Source organism: Oryctolagus cuniculus, chromosome 12, assembly GCF_051225735.1.
Source record: "Oryctolagus cuniculus isolate XC-2025 breed Fujian yellow rabbit chromosome 12, ASM5122573v1, whole genome shotgun sequence".
Classification (NCBI taxonomy): Eukaryota; Metazoa; Chordata; class Mammalia; order Lagomorpha; family Leporidae; genus Oryctolagus; species Oryctolagus cuniculus.
The window spans coordinates 118,445,561-118,467,142 of record NC_142878.1 but is presented as its reverse complement, the minus strand read 5'-3'; the positions used below and the strand labels follow the sequence as shown (position 1 = coordinate 118,467,142).

The 21,582-nt window shown below is 39.9% G+C and overlaps 1 long non-coding RNA gene and 1 pseudogene across 1 annotated transcript in view; both read left to right on the top strand.

Moving 5' to 3' along the window:
* The first annotated feature begins 2,281 nt into the window (after window positions 1-2,281).
* LOC149123280 (uncharacterized) overlaps window positions 2,282-21,582 on the top strand; it is a 264,057-nt gene continuing 244,756 nt past the window's right edge. The window contains exon 1 of the long non-coding RNA XR_016217722.1: window positions 2,282-2,342. This is a non-coding gene — a long non-coding RNA (uncharacterized LOC149123280). The remainder of the gene's footprint in view (window positions 2,343-21,582) is intronic.
* The window catches only part of LOC100345477 (E3 ubiquitin-protein ligase TRIM13-like), a 28,061-nt pseudogene continuing 10,428 nt past the window's right edge, over window positions 3,950-21,582 (top strand).

Below are 21,582 nucleotides of genomic sequence, written 5' to 3'. Positions count from 1 at the left end.
AAACTGATGGGTTTTTCTCTTTACAGTTAATGGAAACTTAAACAATGGGCTCATATGCTGATGATCAACTCTTTTCTGTGCTACTGTAGCTAACTTATCTAATGAGAGTTTTCATGTGTCTTGAAGGTTTCATGTTTTTCTATTGCCAGTATGAGTATTGATTGGAAAAACTGCAATGAGAAGCTGTTTAGGTTATTTTCCTGTTTTAATGTTTGAGTGATTACCTAACTGATCAGATCTAGCCCACAGTCTTGGTTAAACATACTAATTTTTAACTAAAGAAGTTTGACTCTCTGACATTTTAAATTCTAAACCGAGTCTTTCAACTTTGGGGCTTCCAGTTGGATCCCTGGAACTCTCAAAGGATGAGACTCAAAAATTTGTTAAAGTACAACTGTTTGAGTCCATTCAAATTATACAATGTTAGAGTTGGATTGCTCTTGCCACCCCAAAAACGCTCCAAGAGACTTTCTCTCATGCAATTAACAAAGGGTAAGGTTTATTGATGATCCGACATGTCGGGGCCCCCATCCCAGTACAGGCGAGTGGCCCCAAATAGTCTTGGGTTGGGGTTTTTATACACGTTTAAACAAAGAAAATCAATCATTGCATAGATCAGACAGAGGTATAGAGTAAACAATTGATACAAGTTAAGTGATTTTACAACCAGTTGATTTATGAATACAGGGAGTACAGGATATCAAGTAAGGGCCTGATTAGACCTCAGAGAACCATATGGCCTATACAGGGAGTATCAAAAAGCCTCCTATTGCCAAAAGGGAGGGCCACACAACAAACACAACAAGGTTGCAGGAACTGCCTTGATGATACCTAGGAATGCAGCCGAATGGCGATAAGGGACACATGGTGGGGTCAGGGTTCCAGGAGGCAAGGAGATATACGGTGACTTCTTCTATCTTACTTAGGTGAAACTAAGGTTAGGCTCACATTGGGGTAATTTACTGACTAATTAACTTTATAGAGAATGGCTATGCAGAGCAAGTCTAACGAGGTCAGGAAAGTTCACCAGAGGAGGTGGGGGGGGAGCGGCTTTTAACTTTTTAACCCTTCAACAAAGTGTATTAAAATGTAGTAAATGATGTCAGATCTATGTTGTATTCATGTTTTTGATTTTCAGCTAGAGTAGTCTTATAAAAATGAGAGTAAATTCTGTGTATACAAGCCTTTATGTTGTTAACTAAAGTAAGCCAATACAGATTGGTTCAGAAAATTGGGTTAATGCAAACGCCCTGCCCTTTGGTTCACTTGCTCAGTTTTACATTTCTTTGATATGCTTTAAACTTGTTTCTCTTAAGGATAAAGATCTTTTCAAAGCTGTAACCATGCACTAGTGACTGTGTTTGCTGCTCAGGAGGTGTTGTCCTTATGTTTCTTAAAAGCATGGAAATGTAATTTTGACTTTTAATTCAGATAATGGTGTGGTATTCATTAATAACTCAGTGTCTTAAGTCATCTAGGCATTGGTGCTAAGTAAAACATGAAAAACGTATTATGTGTACTTTTCACGTCTTTGATAAGAGACTGAGTTTGTCAGCATGTGTTCTCAGAGGTTGTCCATTCATGACAATTCAAAACTATGGAAAAGTAACTACGGGTGTAAAGTTTCAGAAGGTGTGAGCAAGTCATAAAAAGTTGTAAAAAGTTTATGATTTTAAAATATTGTTTACAGGGTTTTCTATAAGTTGAGTGTTAATGCCAAAATTACACTGACCTAAATTTACAACAATGGGGTTATTTTTTTTTTAAAAAAGTGTACTAATGTTAGTAAATATCTGAAAATGGTCTGAATCATAAATCTTAATCTGTTTTTGCAAAAACTATAACGTCTCTGTTTAACAGTGTCTGCTTAATCAGTTACTCTGCCATTTCTAAAGTTAGGTCCTGTAAGCTCTTTTTAACTCTGTTAAATAGTTCTGAGTTATGTGATGATTTTGTGTACTAACTCTTATGTTCAAGTTTCTTTTTATTATTTCTGGTCTATTCAACAACAAGAAATATAGAATCCATATTCTGCCAAAGTAATCTGTGTACTCTACTGTCTGTTAAGTTATGATTGATAAAAAGCATTAAGTCTTAAAAAGTTATGTTAAATGTTGTTATGATCAGATCTGGTCTAAAAGTGTTAAAATTGCCCTAAATGTTAAGGAATTCTATTTTGACCAGATACTCTAAGTTCTCTAGGCACCTTCAACAGACTTTCTGAAAATCAAAGTTTTAAATTCTCTGGACTTTTGATACCTCCAGAGGGGCCCCTGGAGATGTCAAAAGATATATCCCTCATCTCACAGAGATAATAACCAATTGGGCTGTTTAGATTAAAAGTGGTGCCAAGATGTAAAATGATGCTAAACTTCAGTTTCTTTCTAGCTGCTCCAGTCTCTGGCTCAGAAGCCAGATCCTTTAAAGAAAGACTGACAAAATCTAAAAAGCATCCCGTGGTCCTGATTTACATCACCTTAATGCCCAGACCTTAGGACTAAGATATGGAATCACCCGGAAACAGGCAAGGCAAATTGTAAAATCCTGCCCTTCCTGTGTTACATTTCTCTGGGTCCCTCACTATGGTGTATAGCTTTGGCAGATGGATGTTACCCATTTCCCTAAATTTGGTAAGCTAAAATACATATATGTCTCTTTAGATAACATGTTCAGGTTTTGTTTTTGCCACCCCGCAATCGGGTGAGGCTGCCAAACATGTCATCTCTCATTGGCTTCAGGCCTTTGCTGTTTTAGGAACCCCTATACAAATAAAGACTGATAATGGCCCAGCGTATACTTCCAACTCTTTTAAGCACTTCTGTACTAACTTCCACATCTCTCATAACACCAGGCTTCCTTATAATCCCCAGGGACAAGGTATTGTGGAACATGCACATGCCACATTAAAAAAAAAAATCATTTACAAAAAATAAAAAAGGGGGAATATGGGGCCATAGCACATTCCCCGCAAAAATGGCTATCACATGCTCTCTTCATCTTAAATTTTTTAATACTGGATAACCAAGGGAAATTTGCAGCTGATCGTCACTGGCATCCTGAAACCGAAAGACAACAAGTCTATGTGAAATGGAAAGACCCTGTAACTGCTCAGTGGTATGGACCTGACCCTGTTTTAATATGGGGACATGGACATGTTTCTATATTCTCAAAGAAAGACAATGAAGTGCGGTGGTTACCTGAGCGACTGGTGCAGCAAACAATGTCACGAAGCAGCCCCTTGATCATCATGACAACATTGCTGATCGGGATCCTGGCTCGCCGGCTCACATCAAGCCAAACTTACGTTACCACCTCTGTTGGTTCGCCGGTAGTTCTAAATTGTTCATGTACTTATGATAATGGAATTAAAACAGCAGGGTTTGTACAATGGGTAAGGAACAATCAAACCTTGTTCCGTATTGGGAGGGATATACTTGAAAATCAATGGCTTAATGTGACTGATCAATCAAAAAGGGAGAATAGGGCCGGCGCCGTGGCTCACTAGGCTAATCCTCCGCCTAGCGGCGCCGGCACACCGGGTTCTAGTCCCGGTTGGGGCGCCAGATTCTGTCCCGGTTGCCCCTCTTCCAGGCCAGCCCTCTGCTGTGGCCAGGGAGTGCCGTGGAGGATGGCCCAGGTGCTTGGGCCCTGCACCCCATGGGAGACCAGGAAAAGCACCTGGCTCCTGGCTCCTGCCATCGGATCAGCGCGCACCGGCCGCGGCAGCCATTGGAGGGTGAACCAACGGCAAAGGAAGACCTTTCTCTCTGTCTCTCTCTCTGTCCACTCTGCCTGTCAAAAAAAAAATAAATAAATAAAAAAAGGGGGGGGAGAATACTGATTTTAGCATATTAAAACTGGTCACATTGTCAGACTCCGGGGTATACCTTTGTCAACTCTGGAAAAAAGGCCTCGTTGATGTATTGGTTAAAACTGTTAAAGTAACTCTATGGTCAATTCCTCCTTCTCTGTCGAAAGTAGCAATTTCTGGCTACATTTAGCTGCCTCAGCTAATACATCATCCTTTTGTGTAAATACAGCCGATTCTCCTACAGACCTGTTAACTAATAATATCCTGGGAGATCCTTCTACTAAAAAGGAGTTTACAAAAATTACCGGCATAAACCCTACTTCTCTAAAAATTAGCAATTCGACCAAAAGGTTATACTATGTGCCTTGGCAATTAAACAAAACTCAGCTTTCTCGATTCAATGGGAGCAAAGCTCCTAAAGGATGGGTTTTTCTGGGTGATTATTATGCATATAGCTCTCTAGCTCCTCATGATAGGGGTAAATGCTCCCTTGGATGGGTTGCACCCCTCCTCAAACCTGCTGATAAGAATCTGTACAAAAGAAGATATACGTGTATGATTTATGAAGGATGTACTGATAATTTCCATGTTCCCGGGGATTGGGAAGCTTTTTTTCTTGCTGCCTCCATGGCAGGAGCTGCTGGGCTTGCTTATGCAAATACGGATTAAGAGAACTAGCATGTATTGTTACGAAAACTGTGAACACCACTGCTGCTGCCTTAGCCAATATTGCTGAGGAACTGTTACTGGAGAAATTGCAGGGTTCTTGTCTTTGCGCAAGAAAGAATTCAGGCGTGAGACAGAGAGTAGTGGGAGGTAAAATAACAAGGTTTATTAGGGAAGGGACATCCTTAAGGATGGATGGGCACCCCTCCAGACAGAGCCTGAGAGACTGGGGGGGGAGTGAGGTTACATGATGAGAGGAGAGATTACACCTGGCCAGACCAGGCAGGTGGCTCAGCAGAGAGGCTGAGTGCACAGTCCGGTTGAGGCCCAGGGTTTTTAAGGAGATGGGTCTTTGTCTTCACACATCTCCTCCTGAAACAAAGGATTTTATGGCTGTAAATACTAAGAAGCTCCTATCTGAGTTTTCCCTTGAAGGTATCAGACAAGAGGAAGTCTAGCTGGAGCCATCCTGAGTTTAGAGGAAGGGTGAGCAGGACCCCCTAGAGAATGGGGATCCAGAGCATGGTGTTTGAAATGCAGATACTGGGCTGCACCTGGGAGATTGTGGAAGATTTGTCAGGCAGAAGGGGCAGGGATCTCTGCCTGGCAGGTTATCAGGTAGAAGGGGGCAGGGCAGGATGCAAACACTGGGCTGCCCCTGAAGCATTATTGGGATAACTTTGAGATGTAGATGCATATGCTGGACATAGAAGTCTTCTCCGGAGGCCTTTGTCACACACACATAAGCTCATACCTAACTTTCTGCCTAACAGAACTTGATCAGGTCCGGACAGGTGTGTTGCTCATCCGGGCTGCCATTGACTACTTACTACTGAAAGATTGTATAAGCTGTGACTTGATTCCTGGAGGTTGCTGCTTTAATATCTCAAATAATGTTCCTTACATAAAATATCTGGTACAGCAGCTAAAAGTTGAACTTCAGCATATGTTTCTAACTAATCCCTTTTCTTTTGGTGGATCTCAATGGACCCACTGGTTTTGACGTTGCTGGGTCCTTTATTGCTGCTCCTGCTTTTTCTTCTGTGCCTCCCCTGTATATTCTGAGGCCTCTCTGTGTCATTTGGTGCCATTTGGTCTGAGATTTTAAAGTTGCATTCACAGCTTCACCCCCAAGCCAAAAAGGGTGGCATTGAATTCCAATGATGGGTAAGACTTGGTCTCCTTGTACCAACCTAAGACAGGAGCCTCAGAGGATGTCTGGGGTGTCCAATGACGGGTAAGGACAAGAAGAGACATGGGCAACCTAAGACAGGAACAATGCCTCAAAAAATAAAAAAGGGGGAAATGTGGGCAGCCACAGGCAGTTGCCCCTTTTGTTTACACTTAAACATATGGATGGAGACATCCTGGCACAGACAAAAGGCTAAGGAGATTCCAGGAAGAGGCAGGAAGAACCATATCTCACTGCTAAACTTCTCACAAGAGATGGTGTAGATAATCAGTCACACCTGAAACCTGCATTTATCACCTAGGTGTTTTATTATACCCTTGTAATCAATGATTGATAACATTTTGTGATCTGTTAAGCAGAAGAACCTTATTGGGAACCCTTTGTAACACCAAAAGTCTTTTGGATATGTAAATCTTTTGTGTGCCTTCTTGTGTATGACTGGTCATGTTTAAATACTACTGGACTTCTTGAATAAACGAGCCTTGATCAGGATTTGTCTTGGCTCCATTCTTTGCGTCCTTGTCCCCACATTCCCACTCTCTGTTTCAGGAAACTCAGTTCTTTGTGCTGCATGCCAGCACATGCCACAGTGCCAGCCCCTATGTATAACTCTTATGGCATCAGTAGAGACATTATGTCATATTATCCATTCCACATGAAAAGGGAATGGTGATGTGAATATGTGAAAACACTCAATCCATGCATGATGATATGAAGTACTCATGAACAAAAAATTGTATAACTTTTAGATATAGACAGATACACATATTAAGTGATTTTGTAAAGATGAGTTTAGTTAGACCAGTATAAATACACTAGTCATATGCTCTGTCAGATGCAGTCACAGGATCTGCAAATGTTTGGAGTTACCAAGTTTACATCCTTAACCAGAAGACATGGTGAATGAGATTTTAGAGTCTTTTTTAATGTATGATTAAATGAATAACTACAGTGAACTGGAAAATATGAATAAGAGGTTGGTGTTATTGCAAATGGGTCCAATAGAGGGGGAATCCTCTTGCAGTACTACAAATGAGTCATATAGAACAATAGTGTGAATAAGCTAGAAGGTAATATTCCAGATAAAATTTGCATCTGATATGCACCCCTAAAGATGTACATGTTTAGGATTCTGAGCTTTGAAAATAAGTACACATGAATGCAAATTCTTGCCATGTTATATTTTGCAAGGCAATTTTGTTATATTACGAAAACTTTGACCTACATTTCTCCTCACACAGAATTAAGAATTCAATCCATAAGTAGAGGTGTACTTCAAAGATTAAATAAGAAAAAATATACAAGACCCCATGGATATGCTTTTAATTAAACAGCATTTGAAAAATTTGTTCTCTTGCCATAGGTCATGGGACTCCAAATCCCATTAAGTTGACATTTACCAATGCCATCTTACTAGTTAAAGTGATCAGTTTAAGTTCATAATCGATCATAAATATAGCATTAAATGTCAAAGGGATTACATAAAAAAGATCAGTGCCTGCTAATAATAATTGATAGAATTAAAAAGCAGAGAATGATCCAACATGGAAAATAGGATACACAGCAGACTCATAGAATGACAAATGCCCTAAACAGCACTCTGGCCTCAGAATCAGCCCTTAAGGCATTCAGATCTGGCTAAAAAGCCCATGAGAGTTTCTCAGGCATGGAAAACCAAGAGACTGTGGCAAAAAATGACCTAAATGAAAGATCTCTGTGAGTGAGATCCTGGTGGAAAGAACGGGCCATCAAAGAAGTAGGTACCTTTCTCTGAAGGGAAGAGAGAACTTCCACTTTGATTATGGCCTTGTCTAAATAAGGTCAGAGTTTGTGAACTCAAGAGACTTCCATAGCCTTGGCAGCGCATGACAAGAGCCTCGGGTGATTACTGACACCATAAATAAGAGTGTCAATTGTTAAATCAACAACAGGAGTCACTGTGCACTTGCTCCCCATGTAGGACCTCTGTCCTTAATGTGTTGTACTATGAGAATTAACTGTAAAAGTAATCTTCAAACAGTACTTTGTACTCTCCCTGTCTTCCTCTCTCTCCTTCTCCCTCTCTCTCTTCTGAAAAGTCTGACTTTCAGGTAAGTAACTCAATAATTTTTTAAAAAAGAAACTAGGAAAGCAAAACAGTTTCAAGAAAAAAAAACATTTTAATAAGGACTCCAGAACAAACTATAAATGTGCTACTACTGCAGTTTTGTCACTATGATATACTAAAAGAAAAGTAATTAATGTCTATTATCATGTACTAATTTGAATGATTGATTATTGGTAATTAGAATTCAGTTTTAAATGAAAACATTTCAAGTGACAATATTCATCAGCCTAGTAGCCACTCCTTGGAATTTACCCAAAGGAATTTAAATTGGCAAACAGAAAAGAGGTCTGCACCCTAATGTTTATTGCAGCTCAATTCACAATAGCTAAGACCTGGAACCAACCTAAATGCCCATCAATGATAGACTGGATAAAGAAATTATGAGATATGTTCTCTTTAGAATACTATACCGCAGTAAGAAACAACGAAATCCAGTCATTTGCAACAAAATGGAGGAATCTGGAACACATCATGCTGAGTGAAATAAGCCAGTCCCAAAGGGACAAATACCATATGTTCTCCCTGATCAGTGATGACTGACTGAACACCAAGAGGGAAACTGTTGGAGTGAGGTGGACACTATGGGAAACGGTGGCTTGATCAGCATAGCCCTGACTGTTAATGAACAACTTAATACATTATCCCTCTTAGTAGTTTTTTTATCTGTTCTACTTAATATGACTGGTTTAGATCTGTAATTGATGCACAGTTATTCTTAAGTGTTGAAAATTAACTGAAATGTGATCCCTGTTGAACATGGTGGTGGGAATGGGAGAGGGAAAAGATGTATAATTTGGGACATGCTCAGGCTGACTTGCCCCAAGTGGTGGAGTTGGAAGCATACCAGGGGATTCCAATTCAATCCCATCGAGGTGGCATGTACCAATGCCATCTCACTGTTCCAGGTGATCAGTTTCAGTTCACAGTTGGTCATGGTGGAGGGACTGGGAGTCAAAGGGAGCACATAGACAGGTCTAGTACCTGCTAACGCTAACCGATGGAGTAAATAAAGGGGAGAGTGATCCAACATGGGAAGTGAGATACTCAGCAGACTCATAGAATGGCAGATGTCCTAAATAGCACTCTGGCCTCAGAATCAGCCCTAAAGGCATTCGGATCTGGCTGAAAAACTCATGAGAGTATTTCAGGCATGGAAAGCCAAGACACTCTGGCAAAAGATCTCTGCGAGTGAGATCCCAGTGGAAAGAACAGGTCATCAAAGAAGGAGGTACCTTTCTCTGAAGGGAGGAGAGAACCTCCACTTTGACTATGACCTTGTCTAAACAAGATAAGAGTCGGAGAACTCAGAGGGCTTCCATAGCCTTGGAAACTCATGACTGGAGCATAGGGAGATTACTGATGCCATAGACAGGAGTGTCAATTGGTAAAGTCAACAACAGGAGTCACTGTGCACTTACTCCTCATGTAGGATCTCTATCCTTAATGTGCTGTACATTGAGATTTAATGCTATAACGAGTACTCAAACAATATATTTCACTTTGTGTTTCGATGTGGGTGCAAACTGTTGAAATCCTTACTTAATGCATACTAAACTGATCCTCTGTAAAAAAAAAAAAAAAAAAAAAAGAAATTATCAATTCCCAACTTGACTCTCACTGGGATTAAACATGACAATAGGTCTGCTCTGATTTCATCATCATTTAAAAAAAAATCATCTATTATTTTTCACTTTATGTTTCTGTGTGGGAGCGAACTGTTGAAATCCATACTTGATGTATACTAAGCTGATCTCCTGTATATTAAGATAATCAAAAATGAATCTTGATGTGAATGGAAGGGGAGAGGGAGTGGGAAAGGGGAGGGTTGTGGGTGGGAGGGACGGTATGGGGGGGGAAGCCATTGTAATCCATAAGTCGTACTTTGGAAATTTATATGCATTAAATAAAAGTTTAAAAAAAAAAAAAAGAAAAAGGTTGAAACAGGCTGGCGCCATGGCTCACTAGGCTAATCCTCCACCTGTGGCGCTGGCACTCTGGGTTCTAGTCCTGGTTGGGGTGCTGGTTCTGTCCTGGTTGCTTCTCTTTCAGTCCAGCTCTCTGCTGTGGCCCAGGAAGGCAGTGGAGGATGGCCCAAGTGCTTGGGCCCTGCACCCACATGGGAAACAAGGAGGAAGCAACTGACTCCTTGCTTTGGATTGGTGCAATGCCGGCCGTAGCAGCCATTTGGGGGGTGAACCAATGGAAGGAAGACCTTTCTCTCCATCTCTCTCTCTCTGTCTAACTCTGCCTGTCAAAAAAAAAAAAAAGGTTGAAACAAAGCACTCTCTCTTAATCTTACAAAGTCATGTGAATAGAAGGCACATCTGATTCATTCTATTAGGCCTTCCTAAAATTTAAAATTTTTTTTCTGACAACAGTGAATTTGGCTCATCATAGAAAATACTTTGAAGGCTCTTGTTAAAATTGTCCCTCTTTGAAAAAGTAAATTTTACTGCATGAATCTACAAGAGGTAAATTTTTGATTTACAAAACATTGGAAAACCAATTATGCTTAGTCTCTAATTTCTGATTTACTTTATAGAACAGAAATTACACAGAAAAATTTCACTTTATCTATTTTTTTTAAATATTTACTTACTTATTTGACAGACAGGAGAGAGACAGAGAGGTCTTCCCTTTGCTGGTTCACTCCCCAATGGCCACAATGGCCAGAGCTGAGCCAATCCAAATCCAGGAGCCAGGAGATTTTTCTGGGTCTCTCACATGGGTGCAGGGGTCCAAGCACTTGGGCCACCATCCACTGCTTTCCCAGGTCATTAGCACAGAGCTGGATTGGAAATGGAGCAGCCGAGACATGAACTGGTACCTGTATGGGATACCAGTGCCACAGGCAGAGGCTTAATGACTGTGGCACAGCACCGGCCCCCACTTTATCTAAATTTATGGTAAACCCATGAGTTGTATCACAACACAATTTTTTCCTTCCTTCCTTCCTTCCTTCCTTCCTTCCTTCCTTCCTTCCTTCATCCCTCCCTCCCTTCCTTCCTTCCTTTCTTCCTTCCTCTGTCTTTTTCTCTCTTTTTCTTTCTTCTTTCTTTCATTCTTTCTTCCTTTCTTTCTCTTTTTCTCTTTTTTTCTTTCTTCTCTCTCTTTATTTCTTTTTCTTTTCTTCTTTCTTTTTTCTTCTTTCTCTTTATTTCTTTTTCTTTTCTTTGTTCTTTTTCTTTTTTTTCTTTCTTTCTTTTTGTTAATTTTTCTGTGTCATGAAGCTTGCACATTGCATCCAAGGACATGGACCAGGGAGAGAGGCTTATGATTACTGTGTGCAAGAACTCTCCTCTTGAGGGTCAAAGCATCTGACATGGAAGCTCTCCTAGATTAAGTCCTCAAGTGCCTCTCTCAATAACAAGCAAGAGAAGGTGTGCTAACTGGAGAGCCTCTTTGGTTGAATTAACTCTGGGAGGTCTGAGTGTTGCTGGGGTCCTCATTGGGCTATAATAATGGGTCATGAATCATTTGAATGTGACTATTCACCACTAGAGGGCTCTGTAGGGTCGATTAAATTTTTACAATCATTGACACCTGATTCCCCACTGTTGTCCCTAGCTGCTCTTCTGGGGAAGAAAATCTGCTCCACTTACAGGATACTTAAGTCCAGCAGTGGAGGAAGCATAATTGAAAGAGCCCACAGCTGAGATAAAGGCAAAAAGACACTTGCTTCCATGTGAGAATGACTGAGAATACTGTCTTGGTTGGGTAAAACTCATCCTGAAGAGGATAAGGGACCTCTGCATCTCCAAGTGTATTTCTACCTCCCAGCTGTGAACCCAGACTAGGGCATCCATTGAATAAACAATGATTGCATACTTCTATGTGGTGATTCCCTGCTTAACATTGCCTGCTGAAATCTTGTTCCCATATACTTTTACCCAGCATGATTTGTCTTAATTTTTTCACTTCTCCCTGATAATACTCAACAATTTGCACACTGTGCTCTACATTTGACACCCTGACAGCACTTTCTTTTTGTGTGCACTATAAACCTGATAAATTGCTCTAATGATTTTTATTATTCCATCATTGTAAAAATTCCTGTATCATGTTCTTTAATAAGTTTGGCATAATACTGAACAGTGTTTGACACTGAAGACACTGTGTTTTTGCTTGCTAGTATTACCTAGATTGGGAGTAGTGATATCCTCTGATTATACCTTCAAATTGAACTAAAGAGAGCCTAAATTCTAAAACAGGAATAAAATTGCTGATAGTGGAGGTGAAGCTGAAGAGAAGGAAGCCAAGATTGGGCACTCTGGTGGTGTGAGTGAGCTGTTTATGGGTGATCTGTTCCTTATATAAAACCTGCAGGTTTGCCAAGTTATGTACCACTCAGTAACCTTCTTTCACATATCTTTAAGAATTCTGTCTCAAATCTCTCCCTTAATTTCATTTTCACAGTTACAGAAAATGAAGTTTTGAACAAAGCTGATGGTTATGGATTTAAATTATTTGCAGAAATTCTTTCTTTCTAATGCATGACTCACTGATGCTGAAAGTTCCCTCTTATCTCTCCCAGCAAGAATCCTTCATGGCCCACACTGCTGTTGGTGCTGTAGAAACTTACAGTGCTGAAGGTGTAGTCCAAAATGGAGGCTGTCATGATGAAATTCTCTGAGTGCACTATTTTAATAACAGGCAGTCGGTTAACGCCCAGGCCTGAAGTGCCAGCATCATTTATGTGAGCCACTTTAAGACCCAGTTGCTCCACTTTTGATTCAGCTCTCTGCTATGGCCTGGGAAAGCAGTAGAAGATGGCTCAAGTTCTTGGGCCCTTGCACCCACAAGTGAGACACAGAAGAAGCTCCTGGCTCTTGGCTTCTGATTGGCACAGCTCCGGCCATTATGGCCAATTGGGAAGTGAACCATCAGATGGAAGACCTCTCTCTCTGCCTCTCCTCTGTGTTACTCTGACTTTTGAATAAATAAATCTTTTTTTAAAAAGTTATTTGGCATATCACCTTTATTATAAAAATCACATCTGGGCAAGTTTTCGGCTCTGGATGCAACAGACTGTCACTGGCTAAGCGGTAATTACAGTGTACTGACTTCTTCCAGATGGCAGCAGAACCCACCAGCACAGCCCCTTCTCTGTGATGACACCACTCCACATGCCCACTGCTCTCCTGCATGCTGCTCTTGAGCTCTAGCCTTTTAGTTAGCAACCAATCAACCGCAGTTGGCTCTAATCACACATGCACATCATGCTGCAAATATCACCTGTTGAGAAAGGACTTACTGTTACAGACCCACTGGTGTGTGGGGACGGGGATGGCTGAGCACACCCTGGCACCTGCTCCTAAGAAGTGACACAAAGGGCCCCAGGTCTCAGAGCTTGCCCTTTGAGTGTTTACAGCATCTCTTGGTTTGGTTTGAAGAGGTCAATTATTTCTGAGTTTTCGGTCCAGTGATTTGACAGCTACCAAGAAATTAATTCTCCCATTCCTTAATCAGGCATTTGAAACTTATTAGCAATATGTGTATTTCTACATCTTTGAATAATGACTACTTCTCTGAAGGAAACAGTGAGAAACACCATGGAGGTTTCCTCTGGTAGGGTAAATCACACTTAGTAATATATGATTCGAATTAGTAGATCATTTTCCATTTTGACTTAAAGATCCTACCAGTTTCTGCTTACTACATTGTACTTCAGAACTCTTTCACATTAAATATGACTAATATGCATTTCCATATTTTGAAAGAGAGTATAAAAACATCTCACAGCTTTTAATAAAACTTTCCATTTCCCTTTTGCAGCAAAGAGACAAAATCAATTCAACACACCAGAATGAGAGGGGGGAAAAAAACTCAACTACCTATTTAATTGTTTTATTGGTAAATAGTTTAATTTGCGATTAGTGTTTCTTTTCTTTTTTTAATAACCAGAGATGCGCCGATCTGAAGCCAAGAGCCAGGTACTTTTTCCTGGTCTTCCATGTGGGTGCAGGGACCCAAGGACTTGACCATCCTCCACTGCTATCTCAGGCCATAGCTGAGAGCGGGATCAGAAGAGGAGCAGGTGGGACTAGAACTGGTGCCCATATGGGATGCCGGTGCCACAGGCAGAGGATTAACCTGTGCCATGATGCTGGCCCCTGGGATTAGTGTTTCAAGATATGAATTTTGAGGACAAACAGTTCAGCCCAGAACAATGAAAAGGGACCCACTGCTCTGCCTCAGAGGTGGGCAGTTCTAAGGAGGACTGAATATTTGAAGTTAGGAGTAGGGCTCCTCACAGCATTTTCAATACAATCGCTGTCTTATATGGCACCTGCATGAACACACATACACACACAGACACTTACACTTGTATACACATACACAAACCAGTATGGGATGTCTAAGTGTTTTGTATAGGTAAAATCAATATAATATCTGATATGATGAAATTAGGGAACAATTAACTGTGATGAGAAGTAGAAAAATGGTAATAAAATCTGCAGTTACACATATATATGCATCCACCATTCATTGTTCCTAAAAATTAAACATTAGAATACATGATTTCAAATACATGATTTCTAGAAATCATGCCTTACATCAATACAGACTAGTCTACATGAGAGATGTTTTCTTAAAGACCTTGCAAATTTTAACTTGTTGCTCTAAATTAGCCATTAGGATTATAGAACACATAGGAAAGAAACAATCCAAAAAGGCATAATCTATTGATGCAACTAAAATTTTGGCATATTCTCTCGTTTATCTTTTCATTACCTATTAAATTAAGTTCATACTTCATTATCAATGAATTTTCAATTCCTTGAAATTTTATGTATCATCTAAGGTTTTCAAAATTATTGTCAAAGGTGTTTTAAATACGTGAATGAATTTTACTAATTCAATGAACTTGGGGTGACTAGTACAGAATTTTTTTCTAAAGATGTATTTATTTATTTGAAAGTCAGAGCTACACAGAGAGAGAAGGGGAGGCAGAGAGATAGAGAGATCTTCCATCTGCTGGTCCACTCCACAACTGTCTGCAATGGCCGGAGTTGTGCCGATCCAAAGCCAGGAGCCAGGAGCTTCCTCCAGGTCTCCCACATGGGTGCAGGGGTCCAAGGACCTGGGCCACCTTCCACTGCTTTCCCAGGCCATAGCAGAGAGTTGGATTGGAAGTGGAGCAGCCAGGACTTGAACTGGCACCCACATGGGTTGCCAGCACCACAGGCGGCGGCTTTACCTGCTACACCAGAACTCTGGCCTCTAGAATTTTTTAATTGCTGAAGTATAACAACACATATGACACTTTGGCTTCCTCAAAGCCTCCAAAGGATGTCAATAACAATGTGACTCTCAGGATATTGACAATTGATTGATGATGTTAATTGTCAGAGTTAATGTGTCATTACTGTATGACAATTACAAGTAATTCATGAATTACTTGTTCATTACAATTCATTACAATTGAAAGATCTTTATAAAGATTTCTTATAGGCCAGCAAGTAGTTATATAGACCTACATTATTCTTAAATTGGTGAAAATTCCTTAAATATAAACAGAAATCCAACCCTCTAAATGCTCTTTAAATGGTCTCAAAAACAGCCGTGAATGAAAACATAACTGCTAAAATCTACTAAGATTGAGGCTGGTGCTGTGGCATAGTGGGTAAAGCTCCACTTCTGATCCAGCTCTCTGCTATGGTCTGGGGGAGCAGTAGAGGATGGCCCAAGCCTTTGGGCCCCTGAACCCTCTTGGGAGACTTGAAAGAAGCTCCTGCCTTCTGGCTTTGGATCAGTGCATGTCTGGTAGTTGCAGCCATCTGGAGAGTGAATGAGTGGATGGAAGACTTTCTCTCTCTCTCTCTCTCTCTCTCTGCCTCTGACTCTCTGTAACTTTACCTTTCAAAATAAATAAATCTTTTTTTTAAAATCTTCTGAGATTAAGTAACAGCATGGAAATTCAGTGATATTTGAATTTAGATTTTCTCTTTCCCTCTCCTCTCCTGAATCATTGTCAGTAAACTGCAGTCCAATTGTGTGAAGCCAAGAATGGGAAGTTTTCCTTTCTGCCAGTTGACTGGATACCTTGGATGTGAGAAATCATCTCTACTTCTCCTCCTTTCCATGGGCCTGTTGCTGTTCCTGTGCACTGTGAGTGCAATTGTGAGGTGGGCCCCAGGCCCAACTTGTGGATGGGCTCCACATTGGGCATGAGAACTCTTGGATACCTGCATCCATCAAATGGGATGTTCACAGTACAAAATTCTATGAAAAAAACTAACTAGATTTGTGTTTAGTTCAGGTTGGAGGGATGAAGCCATCATTAAGGAACAGTTATAGGGTACTGAGTTTGTAGCTGAAGTGGTAAATGTGTTCTTAATTGACAGCCATCATGATTCCATATATCTGTTAAAACCACTCAATTGTACACTCTGAATGGAAAAGTTACATGATAATTAAGTGAACATAATATCTCCATAAGTAATTAAAAATTTGTATTTCAGATCATTTTAAAACATGTACATTTAATTATTTGAATTCATGTAACACTTTATACACTAATATTCCAAAATCAAGTATGCATAAAATGAGAATTCTCATCTTTGTTATGCATTCTATATGTAGACATGGCTAAAAATGCTTGAGAAAACTAAACTTAATAGAATGATTAACTCAGGGAGCAGGTTTTCTGTGGATGGTGAAGAGGAAAGTGGTATTTATCTTATCTATGTCTGTTTCTAAAGAATATTAAATGAATTAATATAGGACTAAATATAATCAGACATGAGATGCATGAATGTATATATTTTCATTAATGATTATTACAAGATTGACTTGGATCTTAAGTCTTGTAAGATCCTCAGTCAATTCCACTCTGATTATCACTCTTTTTATGTTTACCACAGCAGCTACATTATATACATTTTTGTAGATTTAACACAAAATATGTATTAGTACTCAGGTCATTGATAAGCGGCTTGAAATTACAAGCGCTAATCACTATGTGGGAGGTATAACATTAATTCAGACAGAGGAATTGAATTGACAAAGGGAAGTCAGCAACAATTGAGTGTGGCTTTCCCACTTTGTCTTCTCAAGGATCCCCATTGAATCTATATCTCCAATTTCAAAATAAACAACTCCTGCTGGCACATTGTAGGGAATCCTGCAGGAGTCCCAAAAGAGTTACAGAGCACCACTAGCCCAAAAAGAAAGAGAAAAATCAAACCAAGATTGAGTTACTTTAGCTAATGCTACTAAGCACGAGGAACTGCCCAGATCTTCTGCCAGAAACAGACACAGCTTGTCAGCACGATAAGGACAGAAGAACATTACATCATAAAGAAGCAGCCAACCAGCTGGCCACTACTTTACTCCACCCACTTTACCGTATCACAATTGGTCTCACTCAGAAGGCTTCTATCACACCATTGGCCACACCCAAAACCAACTTCTGGTTGGTGACACCCAAAAAGGATGGGCCTGTGATTGAGGATGCCCTAGATCACAATCACTGCCCACCTACCCCAGAGAGGGGATAAAAATCAAGCCTCACAACTGCTTTCCATCCTCTTGGGCAACAATGGCTTATTGCAAGTGATGGCTGAGTGGATCTGCTGCATCTTGTCAAAGCTCTGCCAAATTGTTCACTGGCCAAAACTCTGCTTGCCAGACACTATATCTTCTATTTGCTTTGCAGTATTCTTTGCATTGTTCTGTATAAACATACTGACTTACATAAAAGCAGAAGGCATATTTGGCATAAAAGTTATTAATGTTATAAGAGATGTTTTTGGCAAGCTATTTATGATCAAAGTGCCCAGCCACTTTGGTAATATTTTCATCAAGATGTTTCCAGATTGTCAGTATGATTGTAGATTGGAGTAGCAGGGTTGGTGGTGAAATATGGGACGGGGGGCTTGAGATTGAAATTTGAAGAAATTGAAGGATAATATAGGAAATGATGAGGCATCTCATACTATTCTGTTTCTGTCTCAGGAGCAGTAGTAAAGTTTGTCAAGATGTCTTCTGATTGGTCATCCCAATAATTGGTATACAATGGTGAGATGATGAATATTTAATTGTGGAAGTAAGTCATCATTATAGGTTATTATATTTTTGATGAACTATTCTTGATTTATACCAATGCCATCTGTCTCATCATCAATCAAGATGAAATCTTCATAATTTTCATCTGTTTCCATACACTCCTGGGCTCTTTATTCACATTCCTGGGTTGTGTATCCAATTGGGAATTGATCCAGTGTAAAAGGTGATGAATGGAATCTTTGTATAATTCCATCTGGGCTCTGCAGTTCTACCATATATGTATATGGGTTTGTACTGATTATAGTCCAATTATTAATATCCATTGAATTTTATTCTTTTAAGGTTTTGATCAAACAGAAGGTGTAGTTGGAGATGAGCTTTCTCTACCAGTCACTGCTGTTCACTGACTGTTCATAAAATGTTAATGTCAAGACAGGACAACCACAGTAAAGGTTAAACAGGTTGTATATATTGTAGGAAGTATGTTTGGAAGAACCTTGAAGTTGATCTCATGGGGTTGCACAGGCAGATTGGCATCCCATCATCAGGGTAGATCAGTGTTATTGAGTGTTAAATTTAATGTCTGTGTCAGTGTAAATGTTGAAGATGTTGGGCTCAAACTCTGAGGTTGGACTCTTGTGCAGGATACTCACCAGGATGTCTAGTAGTTGGTTGTCATAAATCCATCCAAGGGCAGTAATGGTTTTATGAAGGTAGTGATGGCCTGTATTGTTGATGGATCCAGGTTGGGTTGGCTATTTCCTGGCATGATCCTACTTCAGATAAGCACAAGTTTTTTTTTTTTTTTAAAGATTTATTAATTTATTTGAAAGTCAGAGTTACACAGAGAGAGGAGAGGCAGGAAAGAGAGAGAGGTCTTCCATCCGTTGGTTGGCCAAAATGGCTGGAGCTGTGCCGATCTGAAGCCAAGAGCCAGGAGCTTCCTCTGGGTCTCCCACATGGGTGCAGGGGCCCAAGGACTTGAGCCATCTTCCACTGCCTTCCCAGGCCACAGCAGTGACCTGGATCAGAAGTGGAGCAGCTGGGTCTCAAATGGTGCCCATATGGCTTGCTGGCACCTCAGGCCAGGGCATTAACTTGCTGCACCACAGTGCTAGCCCCAGCACAAGAGTATTGACCTGAGTTTACAACAAATATTAACTCATCTCTCCTTGGGAGTTTTAATTGTTCTTTATTGCTTGTAGTCCAGTATGTGTTTCCTGGTCTGTTAGCTATAATTTCTTGTGAGGGTAACATTTGATCCTTAAATGTTTTTTTAAACTAACTTATAAGGTTTGACTTTGTGTTTTGAATTTTGTTGTGGTGTTACTTCTAATAAATCATTGGCATTTTGTGTTATGCTTTATGTGGGTGTTCTGTGTTTATTCTTGTTCTGGAGTTTAATTCAAAAACTGCAATGTCTAGGACATTTTGCAATTTTTTTTATTATTATTGTCTTGAAGTATTTCAGGTTTAATTCATCTGTTAAACCTTTCTATGTTACCACTAGCATGTGGATTATATGCCATATGGTAGTTCCATATTATTTTTTATTGATTGATTTATTTGAAAGTCAGAGTTACAAAGAGAAAGGAGAGGCAGAGAGACAGAGAGAGAGAGAAAAAGAGAGAGAGAGAGAAAGAGAGAGGTCTTGCACTCAATAGTTCACTCCTCAATTGGCCTCAATGACCGGAGCTGCACCAATCTGAAGCCAGGAGCCAGGAGCTTCCTCCAGGTCTCCCATGCAGGTGCGGAGGCCCAAGGACTTGGGCCATCTTCTACTGTTTGTCCAGGCCATAGCAGAGCGCTGGATAGGAAGTTGAGCAGTCAGGACTAGAAACCGGCACTCATATGGGATGCCAGTGCTTCAGGCCAAGATGTTAACCCATGGCGGCACAGCACCAGCCCCAGTTCCATATGATGTCAAAATTTTCTGCCCATCTTTTATATCCCATAAAGTGGGATCCTTGATCACTTTCAATCACTATTGGGACTCCCAAGAGTGAAATCCATGTCCGTAAATACTAATAGTGTTGTCCTGGTTTGGGTGTTTGCATTCTCTAGCAATTTCCAGTCCTGTTTCAGTGTCTACTATTGTACATGCATATTTCTTTTGGAGCTTGAGTAATGGATCTATAAAGTCTATTTGTAGTAAACAACTAAATGTTCTAATTTTATAATTTAATGGTGGTTCTCTGTGTATAAATCTTGGTGATATATTTGGACAATCTGTACACATTTTAATAGCATTCTTACACTGTTGCTACGTAATGGGTAGGTTTCAATCAGGAACCCATTTGTACATTGCATGTGTTCCTATATGTCCTAGCCATTGATGTAATTGAAGAGTTTCTTTTGTTATCTCTAATGGATCAGTATTAACTATTTTCCATTTGGATTTTTCTTTAATTTTAGTGTATTTTTACTTTATAGTCTCAATTTTGTTTAGTGATTTTCAATTTAGGTATGTTAATTTACCAATTATTAGGGTTTTTTTTTTAGCTTAATAGTTGCTATTTGATCTAAATCTGTCTACCACCTCATTGTATTGTGCTTCATGATTGGGTTTATTAGTACTGGCATCTACATGAGTAATCATTATTTTAAGTTTGTTAAATCATTATTTTAAGTTTATTTGGACTCAGATATCCTAGCACATGTCTCATTGGACCATATATCTTTACCACAGATTTGCCAATTATTTTTCTTCCATTTACTAGGCGAAATTGTGACTGCATTGTATGAGCACTGTGAATTATTGCAAATGTAAATGTGTTTGTGTCCTTCTTGGATTGTTTTTTTCTACTGCTAACCAAATTGCAAGCGTTTCTGCATGTTGTGCTGAATTGTCTATTCCCTCTTTTGTCAGGATCATTCTATCTGAGGGTCTACAGGCTGCACCTTTCCAGGGTCTACCAAGGCTGAGCCACCTGTAAACCAGGCATTCCTGAGTTGCTCTGATCAGGTTGGTCCCCAAGTGCCAATGGGTTTAGGTGGTGGGTTTTGTGTTTGTGGTGGTGGAGTTGTCATCTCAGCCACCTGTGCAGTGACTTTTGATATGTTGCCACCTGTCTTTGCCTGTCTTTGCAGCTATTGGGATTGATCTTACAAGTTCTTTCTCAGCTGTGGTATTGTCTGCATTTGCAAAGGAAGATAATTTTTGTGTGTTGATTTTATATCCTGCTACTTTATCAAGCACATCTGGGAGTTCCAATAGTCTCTTTTTTAAAAGAAAGCTTTTATTTAATGAATACAAATTTCATAGTACAGCTTTAAGAATATAGTGGTTCTTCCTCCCCATTTCTGCCCTCCAAGCCCACTGGCTACTCCCTCTCCCATCCCATTCTTCATTAAGATTCATTATTAATTAACTTTATATATAAAAGACCGACTCTGTACTAAGTAAAGATTTAAACAATTTGTACACACATGCACACAGTATACAGTACTGTTTGAAAACAAGTTTTGCAATTAATTATCATAGTACAACTCATTAAAGACAGAGGTCCTACATGGGGAGTTAAGTGCACAGGACTCCAGTTGTTGATTGAACAATTAACTCTTATTTATGGTGTCAATGATCACCTGAGTCTCTTCACATGAGCTGCAAAGTCTATGGAAGTCTTTTGAGTCGACAAACTCCAGCAATATTTAGACAGGGCCATAAGCAAAGTGGAAGTTCTCTCCTCTCTTCAGAGAAAAGTACATCCTTCTTTGATGGCCCCTTCTTTCCAATGGGATCTCACTCACACAGATCCTTCATGTAGAACATTTTTTGCCACAATGTCTTGGCTC